Source organism: Oncorhynchus masou, chromosome 11, assembly GCF_036934945.1.
Source record: "Oncorhynchus masou masou isolate Uvic2021 chromosome 11, UVic_Omas_1.1, whole genome shotgun sequence".
Classification (NCBI taxonomy): domain Eukaryota; kingdom Metazoa; phylum Chordata; class Actinopteri; order Salmoniformes; family Salmonidae; genus Oncorhynchus; species Oncorhynchus masou.
Genome location: NC_088222.1, coordinates 3,875,871 through 3,890,608, shown reverse-complemented (window position 1 = coordinate 3,890,608; position 14,738 = coordinate 3,875,871). Strand labels below are relative to the sequence as shown.

Here is a 14,738-nt window from a genome sequence, read left to right as displayed (position 1 = left end):
TATAGAGACTGATGAACTAGAGACTGATGGACTAATAGTATAGAGACTGATGGACTAATAGTATAGAGACTGATGAACTAATAGTATAGAGACTGGTGGACTAATAGTATAGAGACTGATGAACTAATAGTATAGAGACTGATGAACTAGAGACTGATGGACTAATAGTATAGAGACTGATGAACTAATAGTATAGAGACTGATGGACTATGAGACTGCTGAATAGAGACTGATGAACTAATAGTATAGAGACTGATGGACTAATAGTATAGAGACTGATGGACTAATAGTATAGAGACTGATGGACTAATAGTATAGAGACTGATGAACTAATAGTATAGAGACTGGTGGACTAATAGTATAGAGACTGATGAACTAATAGTATAGAGACTGATGAACTAGAGACTGATGGACTAATAGTATAGAGACTGATGAACTAATAGTATAGAGACTGATGGACTAAGAGCTGAACTAGAGACTGATGACTAATAGTATAGAGACTGATGAACTAATAGTATAGAGACTGATGGACTAATAGTATAGAGACTGATGAACTAATAGTATAGAGACTGATGGACTAGAGACTGATGGACTAATAGTATAGAGACTGATGAACTAATAGTATAGAGACTGATGGACTAGAGACTGATGAACTAATAGTATAGAGACTGATGAACTAATAGTATAGAGACTGATGGAGTAATAGTATAGAGACTGATGGACTAATAGTATAGAGACTGATGGACTAGAGACTGATGAAGTAATAGTATAGAGACTGATGAACTAATAGTATAGAGACTGATGGACTAGATACTGATTAACTAATAGTATAGAGACTGATGGACTAATAGTATAGAGACTGATGAACTAATAGTATAGAGACTGATGAACTAATAGTATAGAGACTGATGGACTAATAGTATAGAGACTGATGGACTAATAGTATAGAGACTGATGGACTAATAGTATAGAGACTGATGGACTAATAGTATAGAGACAGATGGACTAATAGTATAGAGACTGATGAACTAATAGTATAGAGACTGATGGACTAATAGTATAGAGACTGATGGACTAATAGTATAGAGACTGATGAACTAATAGTATAGAGACTGATGGACTAATAGTATAGAGACTGATGAACTAATAGTATAGAGACTGATGAACTAATAGTATAGAGACTGATGGACTAATAGTATAGAGACTGATGAATGAACTAGAGACTGATGGACTAATAGTATAGAGTCTGATGGACTAATAGTATAGAGACTGATGAACTAATAGTATAGAGACTGATGGACTAATAGTATTGGAACCACCAAGACTGTTTTTAGAGCTGGTCACCCGGCTAAACTGAGCAATCGGGGGAGAAGGGCATTGGTCAGGGAGGTGACCAAGAACTCGATGGTCACTCTGACAGAGTTCTAGAGTTCATCTGTGGAGATGGGAGAACCTTCCAGAAGGAGAACCATCTCTGCAGCACTCCACCAATCAGGCCTTTATGGTAGAGTTGCCAGACGGAAGCCACTCTTAAGTAATAGGCACATGACAGCCCACTTGGCCTTTGCCAAAAGGCAATTAAAGAATCTCAGACCATGAGAAACAAGATTCTCTGGTCTGATGAAACCAAGATTGAAGTCTTTGGCCTGAATTCCAAGCGTCACGTCTGGAGGAAACCTGCCACCATCCCTACGGTGAAGCATGGTGGTAGCATCATGCTGTGGGGATGTTTTTCAGCGGCAGGGACTGGGAGACAAGTCAGGATAAAGGGAAAGACGAACGGAGCAAAGTACAGAGAGATCCTTGATGAAAACATGTTCCAGAGCACTCAGGACCTCAGACTGGGGTGAAGGTTCAACTTCCAACAGGACAATGACCCTAAAAACACAGCCAAGACAACGCACGCATGGCTTCGGTACAAGTCTCTGAATGTCGAACCCCATAGGATGTTTATGTGTTGTTAAAGGCAGTCAGGTCTGGAGAGAACCAAGGGCTATATCTGTTCCTGGTTCTACATTTCTTGAATGGGGCATGCTTATTTAAGATGGTGAGGAAGGCTTTTTTTTTAAATAACCAGGCATCCTCTACTGACGGGATGAGATCAATATCCTTCCAGGATACCCTGGCCAGGTCGATTAGAAAGGCCTGCTCGCTGAAGTGTTTGAAGCAGTGACAGTGATGAGTGGAGGTCATTTTGACGGATGCAGGCAATGAGGCAGTGATTGCTGAGATCTTGGTTGAAGACAGCAGAGGTGTATTTAGAGGGCAAGTTGGTTAGGATGATATCTATGAGGGTGCCCGTGTTTAAGGCTTTGGGGAGGTACCTGGTAGGTTCATTGATAATTTGTGTGAGATTGAGGGCATCAAGCTTAGATTGTAGGATGGCTGGGGTGTTAAGCATGTTCCAGTTTAGGTCGCCTAGCAGCACATTAACAACTGCCTCCTCGCCCCTATCTGGGCTCGAACCAGGGAACCTCTGAACACATTAACAACTGCCTCCTCGCCCCTATCTGGGCTCGAACCAGGGAACCTCTGAACACATTAACAACTGCCTCCTCACCCCTATCTGGGCTCGAACCAGGGAACCTCTGAAAACCTTAACAACTGCCTCCTCGCCCCTATCTGGGCTCGAACCAGGGACCGTCTGAACACCTTAACAACTGCCTCCTCACCCCTATCTGGGTTCGAACCAGGGAACCTCTGATCACATTAACAACTGCCTCCTCACCCCTATCTGGGCTCGAACCAGGAACCTCTGAACACCTTAACACTCCTCGCCCCTATCTGGGCTCGAACCAGGGACCCTCTGAACACATTAACAACTGCCTCCTCGCCCCTATCTGGGCTCGAACCAGGGAACCTCTGAACACCTTAACAACTGCCTCCTCGCCCCTATCTGGGCTCGAACCAGGGAACCTCTGAACACATTAACAACTGCCTCCTCACCCCTATCTGGGTTCGAACCAGGGAACCTCTGAACACATTAACAACTGCCTCCGGCAAAGCATCGTTAAATATCACTCAACAAAAGCCACAGTCCTTGCAGAGCAAAGAAAACAACTACTTCAAAGTCTCAGAGCTTGTAACGTCTCAGATTGAAACTCTATTAGCGAACACCACTAACTAGCTAGCCATTTAACAACAGTTACATGCATTTTGGTCATTTTGTATTATTAAAATGTGTTTTGCTAAGTTGTGTTGAAAGATGTTTTGTGTGTCTTGTTGCTGAGTTGTATTTAAAGGGTTTTAGAGGTTTATTTGAGGCAGTTAATCTGACATCAATTTCCCTCTGCCCTTCAGTCCTCGCTCTGTTCACTAGTCAACACAGCGGCAGCCACTTGGCCCACCTACTCCCTTTGATGATATTCAAATAGCCACCGGCAGAGTATGAATATGCAAAGAAAATAAACAAAGATACAATCTCTTTACCCTTTTCCTACTAAGCCCTTCTCTGACATGTCAGCTGCTGAGTGAGAGATGCGCACACACTGGAAGGCTGTCTACACACTGGAAGGCTGTCCAAACACACTCGGAGGCTGTCCAAACACACTGGAAGGCTGTCCACACACTGGGTGGCTGTCCAAAAACACTGGAAGGCTGTCCACACACTGGGAGGCTGTCCACACACACTGGGAGGCTGTCCACACACACTGGGAGGCTGTCTACACACTGGGAGGCTGTCCACACACTGGGAGGCTGTCCACACACTGGGAGGCTGTCCACACACACTGGGAGGCTGTCCACACACTGGGAGGCTGTCCACACACTGGGAGGCCGTCCACACACTGGGAGGCAGTCCACACACACTGGAAGGCCGTCCACACACACTGGGAGGCCGTCCACACACTGGGAGGCTGTCACACTGGGAGGCTGTCTACACACTGGGAGGCTGTCCACACACACTGGGAGGCTGTCCAAACACACTGGGAGGCTGTCACACACACTGGGAGGCTGTCCAAACACACTGGGAGGCTGTCCACACACACTGGGAGGCTGTCCACACACTGGGAGGCTGTCTACACACTGGGAGGCTGTCTACACACTGGGAGGCTGTCCAAACACACTGGGAGGCTGTCCACACACACTGGGAGGCTGTCCAAACACACTGGGAGGCTGTCTACACACTGGGAGGCTGTCCAAACACACTGGGACACACTGGGAGGCTGTCCACACACACTGGGAGGCTGTCCAAACACACTGGGAGGCTGTCCACACACACTGGGAGTCCGTCCACACACACTGGGAGGCTGTCCACACACACTGGGAGGCTGTCTACACACTGGGAGGATGTCCACACACACTGGAAGGCTGTCCACACACTGGGTGGCTGTCTACACACTGGGAGTCCATCCACACACACTGGAAGGCTGTCCACACACACTGGGTGGCTGTCCAAAAACACTGGAAGGCTGTCCAAACACACTGGGAGGCTGTCCACACACTGGGAGGCCGTCCACACACTGGGAGGCAGTCCACACACACTGGAAGGCCGTCCACACACACTGGGAGGCTGTCCACACACTGGGAGGCTGTCACACACACTGGGAGGCTGCCTACACACTGGGAGGCTGTCCACACACACTGGGAGGCTGTCTACACACTGGGAGGCTGTCTACACACTGGGAGGCTGTCCACACACTGGGAGGCTGTCTACACACTGGGAGGCTGTCTACACACACTGGGAGGCTGTCCAAACACACTGGGAGGCTGTCCACACACACTGGGAGGCTGTCTAAACACACTGGGAGGCTGTCCACACACACTGGGAGGCTGTCCACACACACTGGGAGGCTGTCCAAACACACTGGGAGGCTGTCCAAACACACTGGGAGGCTGTCCACACACTGGGTGGCTGTCTACACACTGGGAGTCCATCCACACACACTGGAAGGCTGTCCACACACACTGGGAGGCTGTCTACACAATGGGAGGCCGTCCACACACACTGGGAGGCTGTCCACACACACTGGGAGGCTGTCTACACACTGGGAGGCCGTCCACACACACTGGGAGGCTGTCTACACAATGGGAGGCCGTCCCACACACTGGGAGGCTGTCCAAACACACTGGGAGGCTGTCCAAACACACTGGGAGGCTGTCCAAACACACTGGGAGGCTGTCCACACACTGGGAGGCTGTCCAAACACACTGGGAGGCTGTCCACACACTGGGAGGCTGTCTACACACTGGGAGTCCGTCCACACACACTGGGAGGCTGTCCACACACACTGGGAGGCTGTCTACACACTGGGAGGCTGTCCACACACTGGGAGGCTGTCCACACACACTGGGAGGCTGTCCACACACTGGGAGGCTGTCCAAACACACATTGGGAGGCTGTCCACACACACTGGGAGGCTGTCCACACACACTGGGAGGCCGCCCACACACTGGGAGGCTGTCCAAACACACTGGGAGGCTGTCCACACACACTGGGAGGCTGTCCACACACTGGGAGGCTGTCCAAACACACTGGGAGGCTGTCCAAACACACTGGGAGGCTGTCCAAACACACTGGGAGGCTGTCCAAACACACTGGGAGGCTGTCCAAACACACTGGGAGGCTGTCCACACACTGGGAGGCTGTCCAAACACACTGGGAGGCTGTCCACACACTGGGAGGCTGTCTACACACTGGGAGTCCGTCCACACACACTGGGAGGCTGTCCACACACACTGGGAGGCTGTCTACACACTGGGAGGCTGTCCACACACACTGGAAGGCTGTCCACACACTGGGAGGCTGTCTACACACTGGGAGTCCATCCACACACTGGAAGGCTGTCTACACACACTGGGAGGCTGTCTACACACTGGGAGGCTGTCCACACACACTGGGAGGCTGTCCACACACACTGGGAGGCTGTCCACACACTGGGAGGCTGTCCACACACACTGGGAGGCTGTCCACACACACTGGGAGGCTGTCCACACACTGGGAGGCTGTCCACACACACTGGGAGGCTGTCTACACACTGGGAGGCTGTCCACACACACTGGGAGGCTGTCTACACACTGGGAGGCTGTCTACACACTGGGAGGATGTCCACACACACTGGGAGGCTGTCCAAACACACTGGAAGGCTGTCCACACACACTGGGAGGCTGTCCAAACACACTGGGAGGCTGTCTACACACTGGGAGGCTGTCCACACACACTGGGAGGCTATCCACACACACTGGGAGGCTGTCCACACACTGGGAGGCTGTCCACACACTGGGAGGCTGTCTACACACTGGGAGGCTGTCCACACACACTGGGAGGCTATCCACACACACTGGGAGGCTGTCCACACACACTGGGAGGCTGTCCACACACTGGGAGGCTGTCCACACACACTGGGAGGCTGTCCACACACTGGGAGGCTGTCCACACACACTGGGAGGCCGCCCACACACTGGGAGGCTGTCCACACACACTGGGAGGCTGTCTACACACTGGGAGTCTGTCCACACACACTGGAAGGCTGTCCACACACACTGGGAGGCTGTCCACACACTGGGAGGCTGTCCCACACACTGGGAGGCTGTCCACACACTGGGAGGCTGTCCACACACTGGGAGGCTGTCCACACACACTGGGAGGCTGTCCACACACTGGGAGGCTGTCCACACACACTGGGAGGCTGTCCACACACTGGGAGGCTGTCCACACACACTGGGAGGCTGTCTACACACTGGGAGGCTGTCCACACACACTGGGAGGCTGTCCACACACTGGGAGGCTGTCTACACACTGGGAGGCTGTCCACACACACTGGGAGGCTATCCACACACACTGGGAGGCTGTCCACACACACTGGGAGGCTGTCCACACACTGGGAGGCTGTCCACACACTGGGAGGCTGTCTACACACACTGGGAGGCCGTCCACACACTGGGAGGCTGTCCACACACTGGGAGGCTGTCCACACACTGGAAGGCTGTCCACACACACTGGAAGGCCGTCCACACACACTGGGAGGCTGTCTACACACTGGGAGGCTGTCCACACACACTGGGAGGCTGTCCACACACTGGGAGGCTGTCTACACACACTGGGAGGCTATCCACACACTGGGAGGCTGTCCACACACACTGGGAGGCTGTCCACACACTGGGAGGCTGTCTACACACTGGGAGGCTGTCCAAACACACTGGGAGGCTGTCCACACACTGGGAGGCTGTCCACACACTGGGAGGCTGTCTACACACTGGGAGGCTGTCTACACACACTGGGAGGCTGTCCACACACTGGGAGGCTGTCTACACACTGGGAGGCTGTCTACACACACTGGGATGCTGTCTACACACTGGGAGGCTGTCCACACACTGGGAGGCTGTCTACACACTGGGAGGCTGTCTACACACACTGGGAGGCTGTCTACACACTGGGAGGCCGTCCACACACTGGGAGGCTGTCCACACACCACACACTGGGAGGCTGTCTACACACACTGGGAGGCTGTCCACACACTGGGAGGCTGTCCACACACTGGGAGGCTGTCCACACACTGGAAGGCTGTCCACACACACTGGAAGGCCGTCCACACACACTGGGAGGCTGTCTACACACTGGAAGGCTGTCCACACACTGGGAGGCTGTCTACACACTGGGAGGCTGTTTCTCACATGGAATAGCCTTCATGTCTCAGAACAAGAATAGACTGACGAGTTTCAGAAGAAAGTTATTTGTTTCTGGCCATTTTGAGCCTGTAATCGAATCCACAAATACTGATGCTCCAGATACTCAACTATTCTAAAGGCCAGTTTTATTGCTTCTTTAATCAGGACAACAGTTTTCAGCTGTGTTAACATAATTGCTAAAGGGTTTTCTAATGATAAATTAGCCTAAAAAAAAAGTATAAACTTGGATTAGCTAACACAACGTGTCATTGGAACACAGGAGTGATGGTTGCTGATAATGGACCTCTGTACATCTATGTAGATATTCCATTAAAAATCTGCTGTTTCCAGCTACAATAGTCATTTACCACATTAACAATGTATACACTGTATTTCTGATCAAGTTCATGTTATTTTAACAAAAAGAATGTGCTTTTCTTTCAAAAACAAGGACATTTCTAAGTGAACCCAAACTTCTGAACGGTAGTGCAGGTTAAACCGTGTCATCTCCCAAACCGCCGTCATCACTGCTAAGAGTCTTTAATCAGCCATCCACCTCAAACCTATTAGTCTCACTCACTGAGTGAGTAGTCAGCAGCATACCACCCTGCATACCACTGCTGGCTTGCTTCTGAAGCTTAACAGGGTTGATCCTGGATGGGAGACCAGATGCTGCTGGATGTGGTGTTGGAGGGCCAGTAGGAGGCACTCTTTCCTCTGGTCTAAAAAATAATATCTCAGGGTGCCATCTTTCGGATGGGACGTTAAACGGGTGTCCTGACTCTCGGAGGCCATTAAAGATCCCATGGCACTTATGGTAAGAGTAGGTGTGTTAAACCTGTTAAGGCTCAGGACAATACTGCCCCCTTTGGATGAATTGCGTGCCCATAGTAAACTGGAAAGAAATCTGTCCAAAATTGCTAATATATGCATATAATAATTATTATTGAATAGAAAACACTCTAAAGCTTCTAAAACCGTTTGAATTATGTCTGTATGTAAAGCAGAACTCACAGGGCAGCCAATCTCCCAAACTATTTCTCTCATCAGGAAAGTTGGGCCAACTTTGACGTCATCGCCCCCACCCTTCCCAACCAGCTATGGATCTGGGATCATTTTCTGTGTCTTCCGCGAGATGTCTTCTTCCAATAGAGCTTGTCATCGTGCAATTCCCGCGAGCTTTGACCTTTTGGCAGGCAAAATACTAGGTGTCGCGAGAAAATAGATGCGCGTTCTGGCGCGAATGGTACACAGTCATTCCTTCGTTCCAGATTGTCTGAGAGGAGTTGCTTTTGTCCGGTCGAATCGCCAATTGTTTTGTACGTTAATAACATCCTAAAGCTTGATTCTGCACTTAGTTTGACCAGTTTAGTCGACATATAATATGTAATGTTGAAGTTGTGATGCGCAACGAGACCAGAAGTCATTTTTTGGTGCATTTCAGCTGAAAGTGGTAGCATATGCTAATACAAAGACACACAACTTGAAACCAAACGATGTATTGGGTAAGTATGACTCCTTCCACTACATTCTGATCGAAGACCATCAAATGTAAGGGAATATTTATGTTGTAATTTTGTTTTTCTGTTGACTCCAACATAGCGGAGAAATATTGCTTACGTCTGAGCGCCGCCTCAGATTATTACCTAGTGAACGAATTCTGTAATGTTAAAAATAAATGTAACACAGCGGTTGCATTAAGAAGCAGTGTATCTTTCTAACTATATGTAGAACATGTATATTTAGTCAAAGTTTATGATGTGTATTGCTGTTATCTGGCGTTATCTGGCAGAGCTATCTATAATTTCTCCGGACATTTTTTAGCATTTTTGGAACATGGCGTCAATGTAAACGGAGATTTATGGATATAAATTGCATATTATTGAAAAAAACATAAATGTACTGTGTAACATGTCCTATTACTGTCATCGGATGAAGATTTTCAAAAGGTTAGTGAATTATTTTTCTTTTAATCCTGCGTTTGTAATTGCATCTTTTGTTCTACAAAATGGCTGCATATCGTCTGTGTCTTTGGTGGTTTGACATAAATATGTGCTTATGTTTTCGCCGTAAAACATTTTGGAAATCTGACTCTCTGGGTAGATGAACAAGGTGTTTATCTTTCATTTGAGCTATTGGACTTGTTAATGTGTGGAGGTTAAATATTTCTAAGAATATTTTTGCATTCCATGTGCCACCATTCCCTTGAACAGGTTTTAACCCAAGTGTCCTGGCTAAATTCCCAATCTGGCCCTCAGACCATCACGGTCACCTAATGATCCCCAGTTTACAATTGGCTCATTCATTCCCCTGTAACTATTCCCCAGGTTGTTGCTGCAAATGAGAATGTGTTCTCAGTCAACTTACCTGGATAAAAAAATACAACTGACATTTCTTCATCAGTTCCGCTAATACATTAAAAAAAACTTCCATTTGGGACTCTTGTTGTGCGATTTAATACGGATCACACCAGTTAACAGGGTAAAGACTCATTTATGCCCTTCCCAGTATGTAACGCATGAATACCAATAGCAAAATGATGATCCCGTGTAGCAAACAATACACAGACGTGTCCAATTGAACAATTGACGCAAGTACGCAGGATCCTAATGGAGCTCTAGAGATTATTTCCTTCACTGTACCATTCATACACACCATGGTACAAATACACCCATATGGCCAATGTGTTGTCGTACATACATGGATAACTGATGTGAAAACATTTGCAAAGCTACTATTGCACGTCCATGCTGACCTTGTGATTGACTGACTGGCTGACAGATTGACTGACTGACTGGCTGACAGATTGACTGACTGACTGGCTGACAGATTGACTGACTGACTGACTGACTGGCTGACTGGCTGACAGATTGACTGACTGACTGGCTGACAGATTGACTGACTGACTGGCTGACAGATTGACTGACTGACTGGCTGACAGATTGACTGACTGACTGGCTGACTGGCTGACAGATTGACTGACTGACTGGCTGACAGATTGACTGACTGACTGACTGACTGACAGATTGACTGACTGACTGACTGGCTGACAGATTGACTGACTGACTGACTGGCTGACAGATTGACTGACTGGCTGACAGATTGACTGACTGACTGGCTGACAGATTGACTGACTGACTGACTGGCTGACAGATTGACTGACTGACTGGCTGACAGATTGACTGACTGACTGACTGACTGGCTGACTGACTGACTCACTCACTCATAAAGAGATACTTTGGGATTTTCAGTCAGATAAACTCATGGACACCATTTGTATCTCTCTGTGTCCAATATGAAGGAAGTTAAAGGGAGTTTCGCAAACCAATGCTAATTAGCATTAGCGCAATGACTGGAAGTCTATGGGTATCCTCCATTAAACGCACTAATGCTAATTAGCATTAGCCCAATAACTGGAAGTCTATGGGTATCCTCCATTAAACGCACTAATGCTAATTAGCATTAGCCCAATGACTGGAAGTCTATGGGTATCCTCCATTAAACGCACTAATGCTAATTAGCATTAGCCCAATGACTGGAAGTCTATGAGTACCTTCCATTAAATGCACTAATGCTAATTAGCAACTTCCTTCAAAATGCAAGCAGAGACATAAAAATGGTATCCGCAAGTCAATCTGGCTCTGGGTGAAGTAGATAAAAGGGATCATTGCCAAAATCTCGAAGTATCTCATCGGTCCAAGGCCAAAATCAGTGGGGGGGGGGTTCTCTCACTACTTTAATTTACCTGCCTTTACAGTCCTCTTATGAGCCTCACATATGGAAGTGCTACACATTTTTGTTTTTCAGGTCAACCAGTACAGGAAACATTAGAATACAAAGTTGCCTCACCGGGCTCCATTTTACACATGTTCTGGTATTGTGTAGTTATGAAAAACCTTTGGGACTGTATTGTTCGTCATCTCTAAGTCTGTCGGAATTCAAATGCAACAATCTCTCCACTCATGTCTGCTGGGAGTATGGGGCCAATTTTCCACGTCTCTATTACGATAGAGGATTAAATAATGCAAATCCCAACTACCTAGAATGATTATGTAACCAAAGTCTTGAATTGTGTTGAGGCACAGCCTCTGGTCAGTACAAAGTGATGGAGTACTGAGACAGCCTCTGGTCAATACAACATGATGGAGTACTGAGACAGCCTCTGGTCAATACAACATGATGGAGTACTGAGACAGCCTCTGGTCAATACAAAGTGATGGAGTACTGAGACAGCCTCTGGTCAATACAAAGTGATGGAGTACTGAGACAGCCTCTGGTCAGTACAAAGTGATGGAGTACTGAGACAGCCTCTGGTCAATACAAAGTGATGGAGTACTGAGACAGCCTCTGGTCAATACAACGTGATGGAGTACTGAGACCCAGGTTCTGGGGAGTGAGAGGGAGGGAGGGAGGGAGGGAGGGAGGGGGAAAGAGGGAGGGAGGGAAAACAGCGGCATGGTGGGGGAACAGAGGGACAGGGAGGGTCTAAGGCCCTAATTGCACCCTATTCCCTACATAGTGCACTAGTGTTGACCGGAGGCAGGGAACGGCAGGCAGGTCAGCTAGCTCCATTGTCTGTGATATCTATTATTATGATCCATTATTGATGCTCCTAGCTGACCTTCGTCAGTAACCTGACACACACACACACACACACACACACACACACACACACACACACACACAAAGCTGGAAAGACAAGCCTTAGTCCAGTCAAGTCTGCTCAGTACAGTTTACCCACCATGCAACACAAGTGGTTGTGCTATTGACTGTGTACAGTCAAAAGTTTGGAAACACCTACTCATTCAAGTGTATTTCTTTATTTTAACATTGTAGAATAATAGTGAAAACATCAAAACTATGAAATAACACATGGAATCATGTAGTAACCAAAAAAGTGTTCAACAAATCAAAATATATATATTTTTAGTTTTGATTCTTCAAAGTAGCCACCATTTGCCTTGATGACAACCAGCTTCTCTCAACCAGCTTCACCTGGAATGCTTTTCCAACAGTCTTGAAGGAGTTCCCACATATGCTGAGCACTTAATGGCTGCTTTTCTTTCACTCTGCGGTCCAACTCATCCTAAAACATCTCAATTGGGTTGAGGTCGGGTGATTGTGGAGGCCAGGTCATTTGTTGCAGCACTCCATCACTCTCCTTCTTGGTCAAATAGCCCTTACACAGCCTGGAGGTGTGTTTTCGCTGCAGAATGTTGTGGTAGCCATGCTGGTTAAGCGTGCCCTGAATTCTAAATAAATCACAGACAGCGTCACTAGCAAAGCACCCCCACACCTCCTCCTCCGTGCTTCACGGTAGGAACAACAAATGCGGAGATCATCCGTTCACCTACTCTATGTCTCACAAAGACACGGCGGTTGAAACCAAAAATCTCAAATTTGGACTCATCAGACCAAAGGACATATTTCCACCATTCTAAGGTCCATTAATTGTGTTTCTTGGGCCAAGCAAGCCTCTTCTTCTCATAGGTGTCCTTTAACTTCTCTAGGATAGGGGGCAGCATTTGGAATTTTGGATGAAAAGCTATTCATCCCCAGAAGATAAGATATGCATATTATTAGTATTGGATACTGTTTGAACCATGTCTGTGAGTATAACAGAACTTATTGAGCAGGCAAAACCCAGAGGACAAACCATTCAGAATTTTTTTTGAGGTCACTCTCTTTTCAATGAGTTTTCATTGGGAATCCAGATTTCTAAGGGACTTGCCTGCAGTTCCTACCGCTTCCACTGGATGTCACCAGTCTTTAGAAATTGGTTGAGGTTATTCCTTTGTGTAATGAAGAAGTACGGCCATCTTGAACGAGGGTCACTTCATGTGTACTGTTTGATAGAGGAGCATGACCAGAAAGCATGCTTCAGTTTGTTTTCTTCCTATATTGAACACAGATCATCCCGTCTTCAATTTTATTGATTATTTACTTTACAAAATACCTAAAGTTGTATTACAAAAGTAGTTTGAAATGTTTTGGCAAAGTTTACAGGTAACTTTTGAGATATTTTGTAGTCACGTTGCGCAAGTTGGAAACAGGTGTTTTTCTGGATCAAACGTGCCAAATAAATGGACATATTGGATATATATGGACTGGATTAATCGAACAAAAAGGACCAATTGTGATGTTTATGGGACATATTGGAGTGCCAACAGAAGAAGCTTGTCAAAGGTAAGGCATGATTTATATTTTTATTTCTGCGTTTTGTGTCGCGCCTGCAGTGTTGAAATATAGTTTCTCTCTTTTGTTTATGGAGGTGCTATCCTCAGACAATAGCAACGCTTGCTTTCGCCGAAAAGCCTTTTTGAAATCTGACATGTTGGCTGGATTCACAACAGGTGTAGCTTTAATTTGGCATCTTACATGTGTGATTTCATGAAAGTTTGATTTTTATAGAAATTTATTTGAATTTGGGTCTCTGCATTTTCACTGGCTATTGGCCAAGTGGGACGCTAGTCCCACCTATGTTCGAGAGGTTAATAGCGGTTTCTTTGCAGCAATTTGACCATGAAGGCCTGATTTCACGCAGTCTCTGAACAGTTGAAGCATATATTTGGGCTGCAGGGCTGGTAACTCTAATGAACTTATCCTCTGCAGCAGAGGTAACTCTGGATCTTCCTTTCCTGTGGTGGTCCTCATGAGAGCCAGTTTATTAGAGGTGACTCTGGGTCTTCCTTTCCTGAGGTGGTCCTCATGAGAGCCAGTTTCATCATACCACTTGATGGTTTTTGCGACTGCACTTGAAGAAAATTTCAAAGTTCTTGAAATTTTCCAGATTGACTGACCTTCATGTCTTATAGTAATGATGGACTGTCATTTCTCTTCGCTTGTTTGAGTTGTTCTTGCCATAATATGGACTTGGTCTTTTACCAAATAGGGCTATCTTCTATATACCACCCCTACCTTATCACAATACTGATTGATTGTCTCAAACGCATTAAGAAGGAAAGAAATTCCACAAATTAACTTTTAACAAGGCACACCTGTTAATTGACACCTTTTTGGTTAGTACATGATTCCATGTGTTATTTCATAGTTTTGATATATTCACTATTATTCTACAATGTAGAAAATAGTCCAGATAACTTTTGACTGGTACTGTATTTATGTCCTGTGTG

At 46.9% G+C, this 14,738-nt stretch overlaps 1 pseudogene; it reads right to left on the bottom strand.

Moving 5' to 3' along the window:
• LOC135548939 (polypyrimidine tract-binding protein 3-like) overlaps positions 1-14,738 on the bottom strand; it is a 107,032-nt pseudogene that overhangs the window by 29,409 nt on the left and 62,885 nt on the right.